Below are 26,450 nucleotides of genomic sequence, written 5' to 3' on the forward strand. Positions count from 1 at the left end.
TTCCCACAAATGCTGAGTTCCTTCCGCTGCTAGCGCCTCTTTCACACTCCTTTAACTGTTCTCATCAACCTTGAGTCAGTGCTGGTTGGGTTGGTCAGAGCACTCACGAGAAAGGAAATGTCCGCTGGTTCCAGCCTTAGGTGATAGAGCAAGCCTGGCTCAGAGGTGCCCCATGCTAAGCTGAGATGAAGGTGAAGGCTAGGCTCAGAGAGAGGCTGGAACGCTCTGTCCCCAGGCTGCCGGACCTGTGACACAGGGTGAAGCTGCAGAAGGTAAGGACGCTGACTGGATCTTACTCTGGTAAATGCTCACATCCAGTAACTCATTATATTCACAACAACTCTATGCTCTTATTATCACCTCCATTTTACAGCTGGAGAAACCAAGGCACAGATTTAGTGACTTGCCCGGGCTCATGGCTTGAATAAGCCCCCAAACTGGGATTTGAATCCAGGCAGTTTGTTTCAGAGTCCATGCTCTTGCTGACTATAAATCTAACACCTGCTTTTCTAATGTGTGCTTGGGGCACCTTCAGTTTTTTTGTGGATGAATAAAGCAAGTGAGCCCTGATTTGGGGCTTTGGACATACAAAACCTAGAATTTAGTTTGAGGGGCTCATTTTATCCCCCCTCCCAATAGTAAGGATTCTTTGCTTATAAAATAATACATTTACTGTATTTAGAAAATTGCTGTGGATTGTTACTATTACATTGGCTCCATTCTACGTTAATTTGTCTCCAGAAACACAACCAGCGCAAATGTCAAGAGCTTCCTTCTAGTCTAGCAGGGGAGTGTTGGTCCGGCTCAGTAAAAGGTGCCCTTTTGGGAGGGGCTGCCCCGATAGAGCCTCTGGACTCAGAACCTTCTCTCTGGTCCCCTCAAGCATCATTCCCCCACTGATTGCCTGACCTGGGCTCCCCTTCACAATCATTAGCTGTCACAGCCTAATTTTATTGCTGAGTCAGACAATCAGTCTTAATTGCCTGTTTCCACCTCCAGCTGTGTCTCTTCCTTGCGGGAAGAAAAAAACCTCTCTTAGGGCTTGGTGTCTGCCCATCCCCCTGGCTCAGATGCCCACGTGGCAGTGCAGGCCGCTTAGAGACTCCTGCAACTTCTGTACCCGCAGGTTCCCCATTTTCCTGGCCTGTACTGGAGGAAGATGAGGATTTGTTCGCGTGCTGGGCCTCTTCACTTTGTTCTCTTCTAGTAGCTGGCCAGCGCTGGGCCCAGATCCTCGTTTTGTCCCTCCAGACTCACTGTCACTCTTCCCCACACTGCTACCTGCCCTGGGAGGTGGACCTGTTTGGACCCCATCAGAGGGCTCCTTGGCTTTCTGGCTTCCAGCTGGGTCCAGCAAGTGAGAAAACTGGGCAGGAGACCTGGGGAGGTCCAGACATTTGTTCCGCCGGCACCGCCCTGTGGGATCTCCTCAGGATCCCCGAGATGGAAGGTCCTCTCAAGGGGGTCCTTTTCGCAGGCCTCTTCCTGCGTGCTGCGAAGCACTCTCTCCCTGACCCTTGAGTGTGCGATTGAATTATTGGCTTCAATTCTTCACCCCTCCTGGTATCCATACTCTGCCTGGATGTGACTTTGTAGCTGCTCCTGTAAAAGTAGGGGTGTATTTCCCCTGCCCCTGGGCTTGGCTCTATGACTTGCTTTGGTCAATGGAATGTGGGTGGAACCAATTGTTTTTGCCTGTTTCAAGCCCAGGCCTTTGGAAGCATCCTGTGTTTCTGTGTGCCGTTTCTAGGCATCTGCCATCTCCATGAGAATAGCTCCCCCTGAGCACTGCTGCTTCTTCAGACTGGGCCCCAGGATGAAGCCATCTGCAATAGACCAGAACTTGATCTGCAGAGAGGAGCCCAGCCCAGCTGGACACCAGCTTGAAGCAAAGCCCCATGCTGAGCCAGGTACCTCTAGGCAAGCCACACACCCGCGAGACACACATGCTTACTTCTGCATTCCACCAAGACTGTGATAAAGGGGGGTAACACCCCACTGTTACTAGTACCAGAGTTAGTGAGGTGTTCCTGCGCTCTCCCTACACCCTGCTCTCACACCATAACTATTCCCTTTACTCAACCCTTGGGGAATCATCCTAATGTGAGAGTCATTTGTTTTCTGTAGAGACACTGAATGAATGATAGGGTCCTGTTCCTCCCCAACACGCTCTCACATCACCAGCAAAGTCCAAAACGTGGCATTCGATGCCAGCTGCCCTCTCTTCTTTGTTTCCCATTTGCTACTCCATAGTCATCTGAAACCCTAATCTTAGACGCCAATAATGGCTTTGGATTTTATTCTTTTTATGTAGTAATTTGGTTTTAATTTTTATTTGGAAAAAATTTTCAAACATATACAAGTAGAGACATTATAATAAACACCCTGTGCTCAGGGCTCAGTTTTAACAATGATCAACATTTTGCCAATATTATTTCATTTATTCCTTTCCTATTTTTTTTGTTTTGTTTTTCTTTTTTTCTTTTGTTTTTAGTTCTTCTAGATTTAATGAGCTTTCAATTTTCTGAGGTGATCCAGAGGTCCTGTTTTTGATTCCTGACCTGGCTTTTACATGTCAGTGTCCCTGAGGGCCTCATTTTCACTTGTTTTCCTTCTCTCTATGCTCTCTTCCTGGACAGTCTCATCGACTCGCATGGCTTCATCGATGAGCCTGTGACACATTCCTGGGCTGTGCTTTCTGTCTGCCCTCTACATATCTTCACTTGGATGTTGCATGTACTACACATTGAGCACATCCAGCCTAAACCAAACTCAATGACTTCTTGAATCTTCTCCTTCTCCACCTCTTCTTCTGGCTTTCCTGTCTCGGTTCAGAGCTTCCCTAGTGCCCAGTCACATAGTGAGATAGCTGTACCTCTCTTGAACCCAGACCTCACTATTCCACTTCCGAGTGTCCTTCCAATTCTTCCTGTTTCCATTTCCACCTCCTTGCTTCAGGCCCTCATATCTCTCACTTAGGACATTCTAACATTCCCTCTGACGAGTCTCCCAGTGCCGTTCCTCTCCCAAGTGCTAGTGTGCCTTAATCACGCTAACCTGAGCCCAAATTATACACCTTCTATGGGTCCATTCACAATCTATTCTAAACATCATTGGCTTGATGTTGAGGCCCCCTCACCGCCTTTCCTTCCAGTCTCGCTTCTTGTATCCTGTCCTGCAAGTGTATGGTCCCACTTGTGTCCCCCGTATACACCTTGGTTCATGATCATCACTGTTTTATTTTTCAAGATTAAAGGAAGCGAGGTCCTGGTTCTCAAACACTAGTTTCAAAGTGCCCCTTCCACAGCTCTGGAATCCCCTTTGCCTTTCTGAGATTCTTGCTGGCATTTGAATCTGTTGTTCCTGCCAAAGGAAATTAACATGGTATTTAATTTTTTGAGCAGACGCGTTAGAGTTTTCTTTTCAAAAGGGGCCCATTCAGTATGGCACTGAGTATTGTCTCCATAGAGATACTGGCAGTGTAAAGTTTCTGATTCTTCTGTAGGACTTTGAGTGCCCCCAAGGCAGGAAGAGTGTGTTACTCATCTTTTTATACATATCCCCAGTGCCTGGCATATAGGGAATACTCAGAAAGTGTTTGTTTGAATTGCATCTAAATTAGCACTGGGACCAGAAAGTAAGATCTGGAGAGGGCACAAATGTTGCCAGCCAATTGCAGAGAAAGCTGCCAAACATACAATCTATGAGCTGGGAGGCTGGGGTCACCCCATTCCCTGCAGCGAGGGCCTCCAAGCCTGTCAGATGTCAGTTGCATTTGCAAAGCTAGGAGTTCAGGTGGAAGGTTGGATTTTTCTTCATTAAGCTTGTCATTCCCCAAGGTGGGGCTCTGACAGGAACCCAGTGAGATGTCAAGCTGAGACAGCTGTTGCCAGACCTGGTGGAGGCTGTTCCGACAGCCAGAGATACAGCTGCTGCCTCAGACGTCATGTGCAACATCCTTCTCTTCTTTAAGGAGGTCAAAATGCTTACCGAAGAAATCGCAGTAGTGAAGCAGTCATGGTATGATTAGAGACAAAATGGGATGTGAGCCAGATCATGTGGATTTGAGTCTCTGCTCTGGTTCTGATGAGCTATGTGACTTTGAGCAAGTTATGTCACCTCTTGAGCTTCATTTTTCTCATTCATAATACTGGTTGCCGTGAGCACTGAATCAGATAATATTTACAGGAATATTTTATAAGCTGCAGGCTACTGTTCAAATATTAGATAAAATTAGGATATATTAAAATTATGTTTAGTCTTCATAACACATACACACACAGTTAAGTATATGCGTAGAATGGTCAAGTTGATACATGTTGGCTCACTGTCTATTGTATGTCCAGCTCTCTGCTCCCAACTGTGATAGATGTAGAAGTTTTTATGTCAGTCTTCTGACTTTAAGAAATGTACAATCTAGTTGGGAGACCAAACTAATTTATTCCTCACTCCCCAAGTTTCTATAGAGGGGAAGAAATGTCTCCTCCACAGCCAAGGTAGAACATTTCTCTGTTTCTTTTCTCATTCTTCCTAAGAAAGGAGGAGTTTTTTATATGAGTAGTGAGCTTGGGGAGAGGGACTGAGCAGGGTGGCTCAGCACCTTTTTTCTTCTCTCTTCCTGAATTTGTAGAACATTGGGAATGCATGCTTTCTCTACTCCTTGACACAAAGGAAGCTTTTGGATGGCCAGGGTTAGGGGGATGGCAGTGGTCCAGCTCTCTCAGTCATTTGCTGGGTAGGTTAAGTTCTGGGGGAGAGTTTTAGGAGGTACATTGTATCTCAGTGCCCAACAGTTCTTCCTGCCCTTGATCTCATCCTAATGTATGGGATCTTTAAAACTTCAACATCTAAATTTCCTCCCATGTTGGGGGAAGCACCTCCCATTTACTCACAGGGCTTGGACTTGCCTCAGGATCTAACTATTAATACCTTTCCAAGTTTAGGTTATTTAAATTAGACCAGTGCCTTAGGAATTCTGCAGTCTCTCCAGGTGGGCTTGCCACTCTGGGTCCTATAGAAGAGCTCAGATACACTCTAAATCTGATTCTCTACTATACATCCTACCAATGTGAGTTGATAAGGTGCTTCTTTTTCTTGGTTTTGAACTGTGTTAACTGTGATCTTCTTTTCGTGTATCCTACTTGGGGTTTGTTGACATTCTTGGATCTGTGGCTTAATGTTTTTCACCAAATTTGGGAAATTTTTGGCCTTTATTTTCCAGTATTTTTCCTGCCCTGTTTCAGGTCATTGTTCCACCAGAGGAACAGACCCATAGAATATATAGTAGGATATGTGTCTAGTAGGATATGTGTATGTATGTGTGTATGTAAAAAGATTTGTTGCAAGGAACTGGCTTATATGATCATAACGGTTGGCTAGGCAAGTCTGAAATCTGCAGAGGGAATACATTTTTCCTCACAGAAATCTCAGCTCTGTTCTTAAGGCCTTTCAACTGATTGGATAATACACTCAGATTATGCAGGATAATCTCCTTTATATAAAGTCAACTGATTATAGATATTAATCATATCTACAAAGTACCTTATAGCAATACTAAATTAGTGTTTGATTAACTGGGGACAATTTTTAATCATACAATATTAATACTAACCTTTAAAACTTTTAAAATCAGCATACATATAAAATACCAAATGCATGTGCAGGTTAGAGTGACAGTGGCACGCACCCTCATACACTATCCAGTTGAAGAAACAGATTGTTAGTAATTTGAAGATCTATGAGGCTTTTTCAGTTATATGTAAAGTTTAAAACATGAAAAACAATACCATAGATTGTTATGTAAAAGTATAAAAAAACATGCAAACAATGATAAACTCCAAACTGAAGACAGTGGTTACCTCTGGGAAGGAAGGGAATGGGATTGGATAGAGGTACCCAGTGGTTTCAAATATATTTGTAAGGATTTATTTTTAAAAAATCATGTGAAGCGAAGGGGACAAAATGTTAAGATCTGATTAGGTACTTGCTATATTGTACTCAGAGGGCATAAAGGCAAAATAGCGTAATGGCTTGAGTGCGAGCTTCTGGGGCCACACTGGTTTAAGTTTCAATTTTGGCTACAAGAATTACTAACTGTAGAAGCTGCACAAATTACTTAGCCTCTCTGTGGCTCAATTTTTCTTATCTGTAAAGTGTAGATCATAATGATACTTGATAGTATTGTTGTGAGAATTACATTAATTAGCTTATGGAAAGCACTGGAACAGTGTTTGGTATATAATAAGCACACAATAATTGTTAATTATTATTAAGTTTTACACATTTCATAAACTTTTCTTAAGAAACTGCAAACACCCACACACACCCACACACTCTGACCCAAATCCCGAAACTATAGAGTCACATCATTTGTTTGAAACTCTTGGGTCAGAGATGTTTCATAATTCAGAATTTTTTGTTGTTTGTTATGCAACAGTGCTAGTGGAGTCTGGGGCCACAGTTCCTAGTCAAACACATAATTATTTCTGCAATGAAAATTATGAATATTCACTACATGTGATAAATAAAGGCTCTAAAAAGATTCATGTAAGTTCAGGTCAAGTTTTACCACCAAATGAGTTTGCTGCAAACTTTCCAAAACCTTTCAGTTTTCAGGACGTTTTGGAATCTGGGATTGTGTATAAAGGATTGTGGACCTGTACGATAATGGATCCACCTTATGAGTAGAAGTTTGTCATTGAAAAGAATGAGGCAGAGCTGAACATATTGAAATGGAAAGTTAAGGCATATTGTTAACTAATAATACCATATGTGTTATAGTATTTGACTACTGGGCAAACAATACATATTATATGATTTCTGTTACTTTTATACAAAGAGACGTCCACATTTTTATACATACATGTATATATGATAAAAGTATTGAAAGGGGACTGGAAAGATACCTGCCAAACTGGTGAGAGTGGTCACCTCTGGGGAGGGGAATGGGGGAGGCTAGAAGGTCCCGGGGGGGCTGCCACATTTTTCTCTCTATACACTTCTGAATTTTTTAAGTCTTTTATAAAAAGTGTTCACTTACATTTGGGTAAACAAATGGAAATACTATGTGGAAAAGTAAATTGAAGCAGTATTGTGGAGGACCTGAGAAGTCTGTGTTTAAATCAGTGAAATGTAAGGAGTTATGGATGTTTATGAGCAGAGTAGTAACAGCAGGCCCAGGAGAGAAGTAAGTTAAAACTATAAGGTTTGGATTTAAGTGTGGAGAGAGATCCGAGTATCAGTCTGTGAAAATTTTCCACTTGAGTTCCAGTGTCAGGATCAGAAGAGTAATACTCTGGATTATTGTCTCCTGTGTTTGTAGTTAATGAAGAACCCAGGAGATGACCTGTGGCAACAACAGATATGAACCTAAAGGACTTCTTAGCCACGATCAGAGACCCATGATGTTTCTGTGTCATAGAACACAAGGGAAGAGAGAATTTCATTAAGAAACTGACCAACAGGGTCAAGTGTGCTTCTACTTTTGCTTCTATCCAATTTATTCTCCAAACAACAGCCAGAGCAATCTTTTCGCAACTTCAGTGGTTTTCCTAGGATTTGTCTAAGTAGAGCTGGTGAGGAAGAGCTCTCAGTTCCTTTCTGGTTGTGAGCCTGGAGCTCCCTGGGGTCATATTTCCTCTCTCTTCCCCTGCTTGGAGAAGCCAGCTTGGGAAAGAGATGCTGACAAAGCAGAGAGCAGCAGCGATGAAACACAGAGAGAAGGAGGACTAACAGCATTTAAGCTCCTAAATCCAGTCTCACTTTGAGGCCTCGTATGCCATAGCTCTTTTTGACTTTGGTTACAATATTTTTCCCTGTGCTAGTTTGAGTTGAATTTCTATCTCTTGGAGTCCAAAGAATCCTGTGTAATACACTTCCCTTCAGTGTTGGATTCCTTACAACATTGAAATGGGGCTCAAATTTTACCTTTTGGCAGCACATTTGAATTGTTCTTCTGGTAAGGTTTATGAGGATTTACAGCATCTAAAGTCTCTATGTCTGCCTTACACATACAAAGAATTCTATACAACTGAAAAGGGGAAGTAGTGGGAAGTAACTCGAGGAGTCCTTACGTTTATATCTTAAAAGATGTCCTGTCACTGTGGTAGTCATTAGGGCTGCTTAGCATTATTTCAGTTCCCTTTTCTGTCTGCACTCTCCTTGACATTGGATATAGCCATGTGCTTTGCTTCAACAAATGCAATGCAAGTGGAAGTGACATGTGATGGAATCTTCAAGAGGTTGTGTGCAATTTGCATGTTCCTTTCCTTCCTGCTACTCTGGAGATGGTGGAGGCACAAGTTGAGATGAAACCTCCATCATCCGAGTGATGATGATGGGCTAAAACCCCCTGCTAATTCACTTTGGTCATATGGTTGAGAAATAAATGTTTGTTAAGTGACTGAAATGTTGAGGTTGTTTCTCACCACCATAAAACCTATCCTATCCTGATGGATATAACCATTTTGTAAACATAAATATTATAAATTCTGGAAGACATTGAATTTGGACTTGAGTATTTATAATGAAAATAATTATGGAAACAGTGGAAGTAAAGATTTCAACTGATGTCTAGAAGCATCACTTCTCTCAGCTACTTCAGATCTTGTAGACCTTATGTTAAGTTACGTTTTTGGTAGGGTCTGCTAATTACTTCTCTCAAATCCATCTTGAAGCTCTAGATAATTATTTTATTTTGCTGTATTTTTTCAAAGTCTGTTATTTTTGGTGACTTCTGATTTTTATCACACATGTTTCATTATTAACTCCTCAAGTACAATTCAATTCGGGTACACTCAAAACCGAAGCCACTTAGTATTTTTTAAAGGTAAGCCTTCTAGCCCTTAAGATTACATTTTTATTTACAGTAGTTTGCTGAGTTTTCCTTCAATCTTTGCTCCAGCCTCATTCTTAAGAAACTGATTGTTTGGTTTGCCAGGACAGAAATTTATATGCAGAGCCAATGGGTTTAAGGCATATTTACTACATTATTTATTGGAGGTAAGCTATACAAGGTGATTTCTAGTGGATTTGGGGTGCATCGTATGCATCCAGCTTAAAGGGCAGAGGTCACAATCATATCCTAGCCTACAGTGTGCATGTATAGCTCTTAAATCCTATGTGTGTATATAAAATCACTCTATAAGCTCACTTAATGATAATTAGAATTTCTTTATTTTTTGCAGTTGTACTGTGTAATTCAAGTTGGGATTCTTCAATTTCCCTAAATTTGGTATATACATTGGGCTATATATCTTATTTATTGTTGCTTGCTATAGGAGAGGACAAACATATTTAAGTAATACATCGATGCCAAGGTGTTGGGTGTACCTAGAGCCACCTAGGTACTTTTTTGATGCTGTGAACTTGTGTTAACAATATATCACAAGATGCTAAGATCCTGCAAGAAGGTGAAATAATCAGCTGACACCCTCACAAAGTAGTAGTTACAGCTTGGTGGTAAAGTTCAACTTTGTAGTGGTTCTATGTGTGTGTGTGTGTGTGTGTGTGTGTGTGTGTGTGTGATCTTGAATTTAGAGATGGGTTTGATTGGTTACATTGTCAATCACATGATACCAGGAGCTATCACAAAGCTGATAACATTCTTATGATTCTACAAGCCATCTGCCTTTGGTCTCTTTAATAATCTAGAGAATCCAGGGAGGCCACAGCTAGGATGGGAAAGGAAATCCCAGAAGTGGTAACATTGATCACTGTATAGAATGATCTTGTGCAGAAATCTGGGCAGTATAATATAACTGTAGCCTCTATTGACCTTCCATTCGTCTGCCACACTAAGTACCGTGTGCTCAATACAAGCACTGGCTTATTGACAATTCTACAAAATCTACATTTTAATAACCCTCAAGAACTCGGGATCAATAGAAATAGCCTTATTCCTAAGGATCTGAAACTGCAGATAAAAATTGATGCCTGCCCTCCCAGAACAGGAGGGTAAGTGTCCTCTTGGGTGCTGAGGATATGGTTTTAATGTCATGGCCTAAGAGTGACCTCAATAATTGGTTTTGAGTAATTAACAATTCTTGGTGCTTTTGATACAACGAATTCCAGAGCTAATGTCATTATCATTGGCAGACATTTCCCCAAATTCAATTGATTTAAATAAATAATAAAACAAAACAAAAACACCAATCACAACAAAACAGAACCCAAATCCATATAACAAGTACAGCCATTCAGTTTTCTTGGGGCTAATTCATCCTGCCAAATCCACTGGGAAGCCATGTGATTTACTAATATATTATTGAGAGTTTTTAAATAACCATTGGAGGTGACTGTTAACATCTGCTTTGGATATTTTCTAGTTCAGAATAATCTCAACCATGCTTTGTGGAACATAATTTTGTGTGGAGTGATCCAAGCCATTTCCTGAAGAAAAAAAAACAAACACAAAAAACCAATTTTGCCAGTAGGTTCATCTCTGTGGAGAAGTGGTAACTTTTGATTCATGTGGAGATCCTGGCTAGGTACCTCAGCTTTTAAAATAGGGCACCAACATTCCTATCTGTGCAAGTATGATCTCGTGCAGTCGTATGTTGGCGATGGTTCTCTCTGGCTTGTGAGACTGAGACATCTTTTCTCACATCCATGGTCAGTGATGTCAAATTGATGATGGCAGGAGTATTTACCCCAGCAGTTCTCAATGAGGGTGATTTTGCCCCCTCGGGGACATCTGTCAATCTCTGGAGACATATTTTGTCACAACTGAGGGTTTACTACTGACATCTAGTGGGTAGAAGCCAGAGGTGCTGCTCAATATCCTACAGTGCAAAGGACAGCACCCTATAACAGAATTATCCAGCCCGGAATCCAGCTTAGGTTGAGAAACCCTGATTTATACCATGGATTTGGCGAGTATAACAAGTCGGGACTTTTTTTTTTTGAGTGCCAGTTTACCAACCACTAATCCCCAAAATGAATTCTTATACCTTCATCACTGTACAATCTCTAATTCCTATCAGAAGCCCACTGGGAGAAGTGATGTTCATGGAGACTGAAAGCCAGGCTTTCCCTGGGTAATTTGTATAGAGCATGGGTTGACAAATGTTTTCTGTAAAAGGGCAGGTATAAATATTTTAGCCTTTGCAGACCATATGGTATCTGTTGCAACCACTTATAGACAATTATAGAATGAAAGTCTGCCATTATAGAATGAAAGCATCCATAGACAATATGCAAATGAATGAGCAAGGCTGTGCTCAATAAAACTTTATTTGCAAAGCAGTAATTTGCTGACCCCTGATTTCTATGCCATTAGCTTAGCCCCATCTATTCTGACACTAAACGTCTAGCTTTTATTAAAGATATAAGAAATTTACCAAATTATGTTTGCTGCAACATTTGGTACAAAAAAAAAAAAGTCAGAACATTTCCACTGGGTCATTATGTAAGCTTCATTTTTAAGGTCCCACAAGAAAATTTATTAAAATGCTTGGCTTGCCACTGAGGAACTAATTCTGCTTATTTTTTTCTGATTTTACTTTGTATACTAGGAAGCCCCAAACTATATTTGATATTCACCTATAGTAATATTTCTTAAGTTGCTTAATAAGAATCAGCTGTGGATGCTTAAAAAAAATACAGGCTCCTGAATCTCAGTCTCCATGCGGGGATGGATAAATCGGGGAGGACTAAATCAGTGCTTCTCAAACTTTATGTACACAAGTCACCTGGGAATCTTGTTAAAAGGCAGATTCTGATTCAGTAGGTCTGGGTAGGGCTTGAAATCCTGCATTTCTGAAAAGCTCCCAGGTGATGTTGATGTTGGTCTTGAAACCACAATTTGAGTAAAAGATCCTAGAATATTAATATTTTGGTAAGAAATTCTCCCTGGATGATTCTTATCACTGAACTATATCTCAGCTCTGTTTTTCCGTATAACTATTATGTTTGTGTTCTGCATTTTCATGCTTTTGGTTTCTGCTTTAATTTATAATTCAAAATTTCACTATGTACGTTCTTTGTTTTTCAGTCCCTTTGTCATGCAGGGTGTCATGTGGGGTCTCTGGTCCTGCTCCCCACATAAGAACGCAGGATATGGTGAGGCCAAAAAGGAACACCCACAGAGCCACAGATCGGGAGTCATACCACTATAGTTTTGCTGGTGGCTGGGTTGGAGACACAGGGAACAGTAGCCACACTATCCACAACCTGCCGTCCACTTCTCTGCAATCCGCAACCCACACTCTGTCATGCTAACTGCAATCCATGCTTGCTAGCTCAGCCACCATCTTCTTGCTAGCCTCCATTTGCTGCTAGCGTAGCCATAGCAGTTATATTAGTAGCCAATGGCTCACTGGTTACAGCTGACAGCCAACTAGCCACAGCTGATGGCCATCCGATCACAGTTGATGGCCATTTACTACCTGAGTGAGCACCTTTCCACGTGAGGCCGAGAACCTGGAAACTGTACTCCTGTCCCCACACCCTTAAATCCTTTGCAGGGGGTGACATGAGAGAGAGAAATAAATCTAAGATGAATAACTATGAATATCTTTCCACTTTTTTTTACACTTGTGAAATATAAGTTTAGTCTGATGCTAATTAGTTGTACAAATAATCCAGGCATAACAGAAAAACCAGGTTAATTTTATTTCTTTAGAACTAGCTTTTTTCAGTGCTTTCAAGTTTGGGGTCCTCAAATTTGAAGTTACAGAATGTATTTATGTCTGGCTTAACGTACATCTGTTCAAGCTTAAAAACCTCCCACTCCAGCTCCTGATGATCCTCTGGGCCAATATAAAATGGTCCTCAAGATGCCAAGGGCTTAGATTTACACTCTTTAATCTTGTCCATGAAGAGTTTCTGTATAGGATCAAGTTTCTTCTGAAATGCCACTGTTGTAACACCAGTGGTCTGTAAATGAACGGAGGAGGCTGACAAAATGAAATGGGGGAACCTGAAGACCTCTGAGGAATCACACCGACTCTGGTACATACATAGAAACCTTATAATCTGGAGTGCGAGGGGGCCACAGTTCTCCCTCCAGCCCTGGCCCTGCCTCCACCGCCTGCAGCCTCCAATGCATTATGCGTCGCCCCTTTAGTCAGACGAAGCTCACTGGACAAGAAAGGCCTCAGAGTCCATGTGCAGTTGGTCCTGAGTGTACCTTTAAAACATACACTCCTTCAATTTATATTTGGAAATTAATAGGAGTTTTTGTGCCCCTCATATTGTGTGATCTCAAAGATTTGTGAGTCAAAGTTACCCCATTTCACTGAAGGAGATATTAGTATTTACTGTTCCTTCCCACAGTGGAACTTCAGGGTGAAAATGTCCAGCTTCCTCACACCTTTCAGTCTCGCTGTCTGTTTCCCCTTGAAGCCCTTAGCAGCGGACAGGAGATAGCAAAGGGGCCAGTGGGCTGTGTTGAGTGGCGGAAGGTGGACCTTCTGGCTCCAGGGGAAGTCTGTCCTTTGGCTGTTGACCACATTTACAGTGTCTCCCAGAGCTGTGAACAGAAGCAGAGAGAGGACATCGTGTGCCAAACTCTTGTGGGGTCAGGCTTGCCTCGGAGGGGTCAGGCTATATGCTTTGGTGTCCAGGTGGTGGAGGGCAGCCCTCTCTGCTCTTGGAGCCTGGCTAAGCAACGATGTTAAATTTCCTTTGTCACTAGGTGGCAGAATATAATTAAGATGTCAGAATTTTTTCCTAACGTCGGAAGGTGTTTCTAGTTCCTTCCTAATGACCTCTTTCATTACTTTGCAATATTTGCTAATGTCACTGAGGGCTGAGGCAATGAAATAAAATTACCTTCTGCAAACATTTCCTATACTTATCCAGGCTTTTGCTTCTTTTATTTAACTGGCTTGCCTTTTAGGGGGAAGCAGCCTCAACATAAAGTGCGTTCTCTTAGTAAGGGCTACTGTTTGGAAGATCCAAACTTCTTATTGTTACATATTATTTTTTTATTCTTTTGAAGCAAATCTTAGACATTGCCTCACTTCACTTAGACCTAGTCCAGTGTGTGTCTTATTTTATTGTTCTTTTTTCTTTTTTTAAATTTATCTTGCATTTTTAAAATGTGTGTGTGTGTGTGTGTGTGTGTGTGTGTGTGTGTGTGTTATTTTAAAATAAGGACTATTGAATCTGTGCAGTTTTGATGATTATTAACACAATCTAATACTGAAATATATTCTTGTGGATCATAGTATGAGGATATACACAATTATCCACAGAAGCCCAGTTTTACAGTAGGTGGGGTGGTGGTGGTGTGTGTGGTCAGACTGGAGTGAGCCAGTTCCCTTGCCTTTGGAATCTGACATTTATTCTGCCAGGGAAAATATATCCCTGACCCAATATAGATCTCCCTTCAGCCCTCAGATGACTGTATGCAGGGTTTAAATGAACAGAACGCAACAGATCAGGTGTGTTGGCATATACAAGTTGAGAGTTTCCTCCAGTATCAATCTTTCACATGCCCTCTGCCCCATATTCAGTCATCAGAGGGGTGCAGAGTTTTCAACTGAATCTCTGGTGGCTGGGAGTCCTCCCTTCTGGGTCTCAGTCTTGCTTCTGTGGTCTCAGTCTTATGTTCCATTTCTTGCTCTTCCAGGGTCAGTCTCAAGTCTCACCTCTTCTTCAGCTAGGGGTTCTGCTTCCTCATTAGCATGGGCTCACAGTGCCCTTCTTACCCCTTTGCCTGAGCTGTGTTGGGTACACCTTTTCTGCAAGGGGTGCTGTAGTTTCCTCTCTCCTTACTTCCTCTTCAAATTCCCATTGTTACACGAAGGCCCCAGTTGATTCCCCTTTCCACAGGGCTAGTACCACAAACGTGGCCGGTCTGCCCCACTTCTCTTTTCACAGTTCCACTTCCCCATATACTGGCTATTCACTACACATCAGGGACTGCACTATGTGTGGGGATACAAGAATGAAAGGAACAGAACCCTACCTTTAAAGAGCTCACAGTGTGGCGGGGGGAGAGGTGAGCAGGGGAGTGGAGGATAAATTAGGGCAGTGCGACATGATCTGTGCCAGAAAAAAATGTAGGCACTGGTGAGAAGGGAACTTGGAAGAAGCGTGGGCTTACTGTGCTTGGGGAGGAGGAAGGGGTCAGAAAAGGCTTGCCCAGGGTGAGTGTTTTCCTTCTGTCTCAACATTTAATTTTGGATCAGGTTATATATTTATATAGTTCAAATACATATGTATGTATATGTTTTAAGATCAATTTATAAATACATTTCCCCCATTACTTATAGATATGTTCCCCAAGCCCCTTTACTCTTCTGCCCATCCTCATGCTCTCCAAAGGTAACTGCTGCTCTTAGTTTCTTATGAGTCCTTCTAGAACTTCTGTAGGCATAGATGGGCAAACATAAATAAGTATTTTTCTTTTCTCTTTTTACCCCACAGGTAGTGTATTATACTTATTGGTCTGCACTTTGCTTTTTTTTTTTTTAACTCAATATTAACATTTAGCGGTTAATAAAAAGGACTCTGGAATCAGAAGGCCTGCATTCTAATCCCAGTTGTATAATTTACTAGCTGGGTGAGTTTGCCAAGTTACTTAACTTCTCATTGCTTTAGTTTCTACATCTGTAGCTGAGGTTTTCAAAATCTTGCAACTTTATCAGAAACTTTATGCATATACAGATGTGACTTTATCATACACTAAAATTTCTTATGGGCATTCTATTCTGTTCAATTGGTCTGTCTATTCATGTACCATTTCCACACTGTTTTAGTGTTTGAGGTTTTATATTATGTTTATTATCGGGTAGGGCTAGTCCCCAGATGGGGACTTGAAGGATGAATGGACTTTTCCAGGCAGAGATGGTGACAGCAGCAGTGACGACTAACGTTATTAATATAAACTATTATCACCACCACCGGCATTTTGTATTATGTCTACTGTGTGTGAGATGCTCTAATTCACTCCTTGTTTATTTTTTATTATGCTTGTTTTCCCTTTGCTCTGAAATTTTTACCTCTTCATTTTAAATTTATTTACTTCACTGTAGGTAACTTTTTAAACCACTTTAAATCCCTTTGGAAATAAGGAGAGGCACAAATAGAAAAAGAACCAGGAACTGTATTAGTTGCTTTACATAATAAATCCTTAATCCTCATAACAACTCTCCAAAGTACATTTTATTGTCTTCTTTTTTTTTTTTTAAGATTTTATTGGGGGAGGGGAACAGGACTTTATTGGGGAACAGTGTGTACTTCCAGGCCTTTTTCCAAGTCAAGTTGTTGTCCTTTCAGTCTTAGTTGTGGAGGGCACAGCTCATCTCCAGGTCCAGTTCCCGTTTCTAGTTGCAGGGGGCACAGCCCACCATCCCTTGTGGGAGTCGAGGAATCGAACTAGCAACCTTGTGGTTGAGAGGACGCGCTCCAACCAACTGAGCCATCTGGGAGCTCAGCGGCAGCTCAGCTCAAGGTGCCTTGTTCAATCTTAGTTGCAGGGGGCGGAGCCCACCATCCCTTGCAGGACTCGAGGAGTTGAACTGGCAACCTTGTGGTTGAGAGCCGACTGGCCTATGTGGGAACCGAACTGGCAGCCTTCGGAGCTGGAAGCATGGAGCTCTAACTGCCTGAGCCACCGGGCCAGCCCCAACTGTCTTCTTTTTAACTGAAGACACTGAAGACCAGAGAGATCAAGCAGTTTTCTCCAAGTTATATAACAAATAAGTATAGATTCTGAATTCAAACCAAGGTCTGTTGGTAGTTCCTGGTGCTTCTTTATATCATACTGGATAAGATCCTTTATTAGGGACCTTGTAAAGATAGCAGAAATAATAGCTCAGAAGGACACTGAACTCATAGTAGGGAACAATTAGATATATTTTTCCTAATGGCTAATATATATGATTACATATAAATTCCAGTATAAATTATGTATATGTTACAGTAACGATGGGCTATGTAAAATCATCACTACCATGTGATTTTGGTGTTAGCTCATTAATTCACCAAACATATCCAGAGTCTACAATGTCAGGCACTGTGCTAGGTGCTGAGGATACGAAGGCAAATGGGTCCTGGTCCCCAGCCCTTAGCGCCTCCTGTGATAATTAGCTGGCAGGTCTTCTGGGTCTGGATCCTCTTCAATGACTGCACCTGAGGAATATCTAACCTATTTCTTCACCTTGTGCTGGTTTATGCCCAACTTTTTCATTTCAAATCTGATAATGCATTTATGACTAACTCGTAGCAGCTTCTTGGAGAGTTGTTTTACGGATTGTGAAGCTATATCTGAAATCAGCGGCAAAGAGTGCAGTGAGTAATTAGTCATGCCTGTCACCGGGGCAGGAGTGAGAAACGAAGGCAAACAAGCCAGGTACTTGTCATGTATGAACTAGTTGTCCAGAATGATCAGTTTCTCTATGCAGTTGTTATAAATGACCTCAACTATATTTTTATTGCTCGAATTCACCATTTCTTAAATTGCTGATAAGGTGTTCATCTCTTAGGAAGTCCTGGAGTAAAGAAATCCATTTAACTTGGTCGAGGCAGTTTCTCAAACAGGGGATCTCGTCTGTTCTCCATTGCTAATTGCATAAGTCATATCAATGCTGGATGTATCACTTTGCCCCAGTTCTGTAAATATATTCACCATCACTGCACATGAGTGCCTTTGATTTCCCAGTCTTGTTGTAGTGACTTTTATTGGAAAGGAAAACTCCTGGGCTGAATGCTATTCTCTTCTCTGGAAACCCTTTATTCATTAATTTCTTCTGTCTTGCTATCTAAAATTCCACTTGCTGCCACAGCTGGAGTTAAAAATGGTAACTGGTTGCCTGTCTGGTGTTTTATTGATTAACTTTTCCAAGTCCACACACAAATGAGTTCTTGTATCTCTGGGGTGTGTTAGAAGGTAGTTCTGTTCATTCTGTTTGTTGGCTGAAAGCCATGTTAATTAATAAAAACTTCCTCTAAGAAGTTAATTCTCAAATGGCTGTTGCCTCATGGGGAATGCATTTGAATTGCTGAGCAGGTTTCTCTCTGATCTCTCTGGTCACGGAGGGGAGGGAGGTGGTGGCAGCTGTGCTACAGCGTGGTGTAGTCATGGAAAGAGTATTGCACTTGGAGTCACTAGCTCTGGGTACAAGTCCTGGTACTGTTGCTTGTTTGCTATGTAAACTTGAGCCAATCACTTAAACTGAACATCAGTTGACTCAACTATAAAATGATGATTATAATAATAATTCTGATCTCTCTACTTTAGGGAGTTGTTGAGAGGGCTAAATGAGATGATATATGGAAAGCACCTTTGCAAAAGTATGTTTTTATTATTAGATGTCTGGGTTTACATTTTCTCAAGTTGGTTTTTCCATTAACCAGATGCAATATGTGAAATATAGTCTTTCTTGTGGCTTTTCCAGCTGTGCTGTTTATGAAAAGCTAGTAGACCAAGCACCTGATACTAAGTCCAAATTGGTTTGGTGTTGACGTCTCGCCCTTTTTCTTTTACCACTCCTCTTGTTCATCATTGTTCGTAGAATTTAAGCTTAGTGTTTAACTTAATTCATAAATTATACCTCAGTGTTAATGTCTTTTAATAAGTCTGCGAAGAGGAGGTAAAAGAGATGTTCTCCTGTCCTACACAACTTGTGAAGAAGTTTAATTGAATAACTGCTTCAGCCAGCTGAGGCTCTGGGAGAAATGAGAGCCTAAGCGCAGAAATCATTGAGTGTTAGAATAGAATTTCTTATTTGACAAAATGTTAAGGGTCTATGTCCTGGGCCTTACCTTGACAAAGATGTGAGCGGTTACAAAGTGGGGCCCCGTTGCATACCGCACAGCTTTCTGCCATCTCACTGCCCCGTTTCACTCACTCCTTTTTCTTTTGTCAACTTCTCTTTTCTTTCTGGAACAACTGTCACATTTCTTCCTTACTGGCCTGCAGGGTGTTTACACCCAGACCCCCTTCCGAGAGGAACTTGCTGCCCAGCTCCAAGGAGTGAGTCAGCGGACAGCGTCCCACTGTCAGCTCCTTCACAGAGTGTGGCTGCAGCCCGAGGTCATGCCCTTCCCAGGATGACCCGCATCCAGGCACTGAGGGAAGTGGAAGTGCAGAGCCTGGGCCATTTCAGTCTCATGTGAGACACTGATGGCACTACCTGCTCTGGAGCTCCCAGACTGGTTAGCTGGGCTTGCATCACAGGTCAGGTCCTTCCTGTGACCAATCCTGCTTCCTCCTCCTTCCTTTCGCAGATGTTGATCTCTAATAAATACCTTTTTAAAAATGTTTAAAAAAAAAAACTTTACTGAGATATAATTTACATACCATAAAGTCCACCCTTTTACAATGTACAACTCATTGGTTTTCAGTATTTTCATAAAGTTGTGCAACCACCACAACTCTCTAATTCCAGAACATTTTTATGACCCCCCCCCAAAAGAAACTCCATACCTCTTAGCAGTCACTTCCTATTAACCCCTCCTTCAACCTCTGGCTATAATTAATGTACTTTCTATCTCTATAGAGTTGACTATTCTGGAACTTTCATATAAATGGAATCATACAATACGTGGCCTTTTGTGACTGGTTTCTTTCACTTAGCATCATGGTTTCAAGGTTTATCCATGTTGCAGCATGGCTCTGTCCTTCATTCCTACAAAAAGGCAAATAATATTCCGGAATGTAGTATGTGGATATACTGTATTTTGCTCACCCATTCATCAGTTGATGTGTATTTGTGTTATCCTGATAAACATCTTGCTCCTCCAACTCCATCTCAGCATCTGCTTCTCAAGAGCCCAGCTTGAAAACTACCCACACTTGGAATCCTAGGACCTCAGCTTCTGCACAAATGAGGGTTATTAAGAAATTCTTCCAGTAAAGGTGGCTCTGCCCAAAGGGAAATTCTAGTACCAGATACCAAGACAATAAAAAGGTCTCCATCTTATTGCAATAAATATTGTAGGCCAACCTGTTGGCTACTTGGTCTTAGAGTAGGCTTGTTTGGGGAGGAGATTTAGTGTAGTTGAAATATGATAAAAAAAAATAAAAAAGAAGACAGAAGGGCCAGGTGAGAGATGAGGTCCGAGAGCTTGGTAGGCACTACATTGTGACTGGCATTTATGCCATGATGAGATATTTGGACCCTTCCTGTGGGGAAGTGGGGACTCATGGAAGGCAGGTGAGATGTAATCAGATGTGCCCTCACTTCATTTATGGATTACAAATGGTGGGTAGCTCTTCTATCAGAAGACACAGTGAGCTGGGCAGAGTCTGAGTGGGGGAAGTTGCTGGAGATGAAGAGATGAATTGTAAGTTGATGAAAGGTGTCAGAATGAATGTAAGGGGTGGGAAACATGCAAATGGTACACTAAGAAAGATGCAAAGGAAGCACGGGAAAAGAGGCAGTGTGGCATATTAGAAAGAATGTGGCCTTGGAGTCTCATATATCTGGGTTGTTTTTTTTCCATTAGTTTCAGGTGTACAAAGTAGCGTAATAGTTAGACATTTAATCCCCTCATAAAGTGATAACCCATCCCCCAAGCTACTACCCCTCTGAGATTGTATACAGCTGTTACAATACCATCAACTATCTTCCCTATGCTGTGCTCCACATCCCATGACTATATATACCTATATATTTAGTTATAGTTGACATTCAGTATTATTCTACTTCAGCTCTTCAGCTGTATAGCACATTGGTCAGGCATCTACACAGTCTATGACGTGATCCCCCTGGTAACTCCAGTGCTCATATGGCACCTTACATCATCTTTGCAACATTGTTGATTGTATTCCCCATATTGTACTAATTATCAATTTACATTTCTTAATGCCTTCACCTTTTTTATCCTGACCCCAACCCCATTCCCATCTAGCACCCCAATAGATATAGTATCTATCTGGCACCATACCTAGTTAGTACAATATTGTTGACTATATTCCTTATGCTGTACCCTACATCCCCATGACTGTGTAACACCCAATTTGTTCTTCTTAATCCCTTCCCCTTTCACCCATACTTAACCCCCCTCCCATCTTAAAGTCCCTCTAAGAGTCCTTGCAATACTGATTTTGTGGTGATGAACTCCTTCAGCTCTTTCTTATCTGGGAAGCTCCTTATCTGTCCTTCAATTCTAAATGACAGCCTTGCTGGGTACAGCAATCTTGGTTGTATGTCGTTGCTTTTCATCACTTGGAGTATTTCCTGCCACTCCCTTCTTGCCTGCAAAGTTTCTGTTGAGAAATCAGCTGACAGTTTTATGGGGGCTTCCGTGTAGGTAACTAACTGCTTTTCTCTTGCTGCTTTTAAGATTCTCTCTTTGTATTTCATCTTTGGCATTTTAATTATGATGTATATTGGCGTTGGCCTCTTTGGATTTATTTTGTTTGGGACTCTCTGTGCTTCCTGGGATTGTATGTCCATTTCCTTCAGCAGGTCAGGGAAGTGTTCTGTCATTATTTCTTCAAATAGTTCTTCAATTCCTTGTTCTGTCTTCTCCTTCTGGTACCCCTATAATGCGAATGTTGGTATGCTTGATATTGTCCTAGAGGCCCCTTAAACTCTTCTCAGCTTTTGGATTCTCTTTTCTTTTTGCTATTCTGGTTGCGTGTTTTCTGCTACACTGTCTTTTACATTGCTGGTTGGATCCTCTGCTTCATCTACTCTACTGTTGATTCCCTGTAATATATTATTCGTTTCCATTATTGTATCCTTTATTTCTGACTGGTTCTTTTTTATGGTCTCCATCTCCATTTTTATGAGATCACTGAGCATTCTTATAACCAGTGTTTGGAACTCTATGTCTGATAGATTGCTTATCTCCGTTTCGCTTAGTTCTTTTTCTGGAGTTTTGTTCTGTTCTTTCATTTAGGACATGTGTCTTTGTCTCCCCATTTTGGCTGCATCCCTGTGTTTGTTTCTATGTGTTAGGCAGGGCTGCTATATCTTCTGGTCTTAGTAGAGTGGCATTATTTAGTAGGTGTGCTGTGGGGTTCAGTGGTGCGGTCTTTCTGGTCACATGAGTCACATGCTCCAGGTGTGTCCCTTGTGTGGGTTGTGTGTACCCTCCTCTTATAGTTGAGCCTTGGTTGATAATTGCATATCAATGGGAGAGACTGACCCTTGGGCTCACTGGTTGTGAGGATTGGCCTTAACTACAGTGGAAGAGTTGTTGTGCAGGGGCTGATCCTATGGAGCAGGACCTGCCTCAGCAGGACTCTGGTGCCTGCCCGATCTGCCCCTTGGGTGTGTCGTACTTGGAGATGGCTGGGTGATGCTCCAGCTCGTTTTGAAGCTGGTCACGGGACGCCAGCCCCAGGACCACGTTGGAGGGGATCTGCTGTAGATCTACTCAGCCACAGCCCTTACCCCACCCAGGGCCACCTAGTGGGAGCCAGAAAGAAATCCACAGTTGTCTGCCACCCGTGCTGTGCTTGGAAGTGCCTTGAGAGGCCAAGATCGAACCAAGGCTGGTTGCCACGAGTGCCAGCTTAGGGCTTCTCAGCCAGAGGTACAGGACACGCTCAAGCAAGATGCTGTTTGTCTGGGTTTGATGAACGTTTGAGATACCCTAGGAAAGTTTATAGTTTGAGCCAAGACAAGTGGTCTGGATGACAAAGCCACTGGATACGGCCTGGGTGTGCCTGATTTGGGCCAGGTCTCAAATCACCAGGGCAGGGAAAACTAATGGAAGAGACTCAGACATGGCAGCTGCCTATGTTCGCAGGCCATGAAGGGGGAGGGCTCAACAAAGAAACAGTGGCTTCTACCAGCTCCCCCGTGCAGGAGAAAGCCGCCTTTCCAGCCCGTCCCAAGCCAGACAACTCAGTTCCCCTCTATTTGTCCCTTCTGCCTTTCCAGCTGATACCCAGCACTGGAGCTCAGAGCCAGCGATTCCACTAGGGGTTAAGTCCGCTCACTCCCTTAAGAGGAGCACCTGTGAGAGCAGCCGTACTCAGCATCAGTAAATCACAGTTTCCGCTGTTTTTCACAACCAAAAATTATGCGGACTTCTCTCCCCGGCACTGGAACCCTGGGCTGGGGTGGGGCTGGTATGTCTTGCTCCTTTAGGGGATGGGGAGGGGACCCCCACAGTCGAAATAGCCCTCCTGATCTTTAATGGTCACATACGGGTGTGGGACTAGCCCGTTCTGTGTCTCTGCCCTTCCTACCAGTCTGGAGGTGGCTGCTTCTGCACGTCCTTTGTTGAAAGGCTTCGGTTCAGCTTGATTTTAGGTGAGTTTCAATAATGTTTGTTTTGTAGATTAGTTGTAATTTTTATGGGTTGTGAGAGAAGGTAAACACAGTGTTTACCTAATGTACCATCTTGGTTGTCTCCCCATCTTGGTTTTGATTCCTCTCATTCTTTAGCAGCTCCGTGACTTTAAAAAAAATTACAGGTATAATTTAATATGAGCACATTGTAAATCAGTCCCTGTTATCAAAGATAAATTCAGAGTTTAAATCCTTTCCTAGGTTCAGTGCTGTGCAAGGTCATAACTCTAAACATTTATGATTCCCCACCTTTTCTAACAGAGGAAATGCTTCCTATTAAAATTTGATTAACTTCCTGTCATTTTACCCTTGGTCTCAGTCTTGTATTTTGAAGAGAGAAAGGCTATTTTCACTATTTTTTTCAAATGTACTTAAATACTCTTAGATCACTCAAATAATTACAGTGACTGATTTTAGACCTCTAAGTTTCAAAAAAGCAGATTACCTAACTTCTCTTTATCTTTAAAAGAAGGCTAATAATCCTTACCTCTCAGCATTGTGTTGTGAATTTGAAGTGACATAGCCCATATAAGGCAACCAGCTCCCCTTAGCTCACTTTTCCTGTCCTCATAACCAGAGTGGGCCTGAGAGGCAGGGCCCAGGGTAGAGGCCCAGAGTTGGGTCAGCAAGTAATGAGAGCGGAGGGCAGGGATGGTCAGGAGGAGCTGGGGACCAAGGAACAGGAAGGGGGAAGAACGGAGGGGCAGAACCCAGGGAATCGCAGGGCTGGATCCAGAGAGGAGCACAGCTGCAAAAATAACAGTGCTGTGAAGCTTTGTCCTTTTGGAGGGTTCAGAAAAACCTCTCCAGGACCCACCAACTTGGGCTTCTCTGCCACATCAAATGGTGGCCACTGGGGTCCATTTGCATGGTCGAGCCTGACAAATCTCACAGTTTTAAACCTCCTACAGCTGAAGTGAAGCCGAAGCCTGTGATTGGCAGACGCACTTGCCCAAGTGCTAGAGTGTACCAGCTACCTCCTTCCTTTCTTGCTTTCCTTTTGTTTTTTTTTTTAAACTCCCTTTCACTGACACTTGTCTTGATTTTTAAAAAACGTTGGTTTGCATCTGCTAATTTTCAGTTCCCGGTGAGGCATGGTTGAGATCCGTGACCTCTGAGGCTTCTTGCTATCCCACAATGCTGGGACGGAAAGTCAAGTGGAGTTCGGCGGCTGCTTTCGGAGCCGTCTTGGACACTGGCCATCTAAGAAGTTAATCTCATCCATCTTGCATTCTGCCACTTATCAGCTATTTGGCGATACTGCCAACCTCCAAAAACACTATAATGTACAGAAAACTGTGCATTTGACCCCTTAGAGGATCACTCATATCCTGTGTGGAGACACTTCCAGGCTCCAAACATGTGAACATGGTACAAAATCTGTGCGTGTGACCTGCTGAAGATCACTCATTGGCACCCCCACATCCGAGAGGGCAAAGATGACTGAGGTATGTAATAAGGAGACTGAAGCCTCACACAAACCAAGTGCTTGCTTTCTTTGATGCTTGACCAGAGTTTGTGGGTATTTGGTTGTTCTGTGTTCCTTTATTTGGTGAACATTTGAGCAGCACCTCCTAATACTCTGAAATTTATGAAATTACAATCTTTTTGTGGATCAAAGATGATACAATAGCAGTGATTTCACACGATCTGACCTAATATATGATAGAAGCCATGCCAGGAACTGGAGATGCCAAAAAATGAAACAGCTTCTGGCCTGAAAGGGCTTAGAGAGTGCAGGGAGGAGGTAGACGCAAATAGTGGGAACACAAGTGATACAGGCTCTATTACAGAGGTGTACAGAAGGTGGCATGTGGTATACCCCCAAGAAGGAGGGATTAAAGGAAAGGCTTCCCAGAGAGGCCTCCCGGAAGGAGAGTTTTTTGGTGAAGTTCTCAAAATTGACCCGCCATTTTAGGAATACACAGTGTGGTAGCTTTGCAGTATGCCAATTTAGCTTAAGGTCTAACCACTATATAATAAATCCTTTATTCTTTATCACTCGTCATGGTTCCGCTTCTCTGATCATCTACTGACCAACGCACTTAGTGTTTCAGTTCACCTTGTGATGACCATGTTAAGTAGCAAAGAGTAATGTATTTACAAATGCCAACATCTATGAAGACGACCCTTTGGGTCAACTTGGAGACTGGCTGCCACACTCTAGCTCCCCATCCAGCAAGTCATGTTTCCACCTCCCACATTAGGACAAAGACAATTGTCGAATTCAAGGCAGTGCTTTCTAGGGAGCTTGTGGTAGGCTCTGGGCACTGTCCAAAGAGCTTCGCATGCCTTAATTCATGAATCCCTACAACCTATGAGGTTGGGACAAGGGTTTTCCCTATTGTGTGGTTTAGGAAACCAAGGCACAAAATCTTTAAGTAACCAATACTCCACGGTGTATCTCAGAATGAAAGAGATGTTACTCAAGACTTCTCTCTCTCTGTCTCTCTTTTTTTCTTACATTTTGCTAACTCTTCATTTTGAAATAGAGATCCTTGATCCACCTCCGTGTTACTGCTGGCTGTCTCCTCTGCCTTCCCTGTCAGACTCAGTTCCGTAAGCCAGAGACACAGGGTTCTGACCCTTCAAATGTCCCTGGGGAGAAGAGCTTACACCTGAACACAGCCTTAGGGGAAGGTTTTCCTGGGCCTGCTGTACCCCTCTCAGCTCACAACATGGGAGTCCAGCTGCTGCCAGACTAGGCCTGGGGTCGGGGTAGGGGGCGTTGCTCTAGTTTTCAGAAAATAAAACAGTTTAGTAGCTGACTGAGCCTTGAGAGAAAAGAGAGCAGGGAAGATACAGGGCTGGTGTTTCAGTGTGATGGTCAAGGGCTTCCATAACCTCTCCCTTAACCTGCCTTCCCAGGTTATTTCCCATCCCTCACACTCAGAAACAACAAAAGACTCCTGTGAATGAACACACTGCCATCTTCTGTGCCTTTGTGTCCTTGTTTTCTGGTGCCTTCTGCCGACTCACTCCTAATGACTTCAAGACCCAGCTAACAGTCACCCTCTGAGACATCTTTCTCTGGGCCAGTGTACCTCAGACTTTCACGGGCCCTGTGCCAGATCACACTGGGAGGTCTTGCTAAACAGCAGATATTAATTCAATAGGTTGGAGGCAGGGCCTGAGACTGTGTTTGTAATAAGCTCTAGTGGGTGTACATGCTGCTGATCTGTGAACCACACGCTTTGACTAACAAGGCTCTAGATCTCATGTTACCTTTAGTCCTTTTTGGAGATT

General features: G+C 42.6%; 1 long non-coding RNA gene across 1 annotated transcript in view; it reads left to right on the plus strand.

The window, feature by feature from the left end:
- Positions 1–1,774: 1,774 nt before the first annotated feature.
- LOC141571162 (uncharacterized) overlaps positions 1,775–26,450 on the plus strand; it is a 122,052-nt gene continuing 97,376 nt past the window's right edge. Inside the window, exon 1 of the long non-coding RNA XR_012495871.2 lies at positions 1,775–1,910. This is a non-coding gene — a long non-coding RNA (uncharacterized LOC141571162). The remainder of the gene's footprint in view (positions 1,911–26,450) is intronic.

This window comes from Rhinolophus sinicus, chromosome 16 (genome assembly GCF_057876585.1).
Source record: "Rhinolophus sinicus isolate RSI-liver-muscle chromosome 16, RSI-T2T, whole genome shotgun sequence".
In the NCBI taxonomy this organism is placed as follows: Eukaryota; Metazoa; Chordata; class Mammalia; order Chiroptera; family Rhinolophidae; genus Rhinolophus; species Rhinolophus sinicus.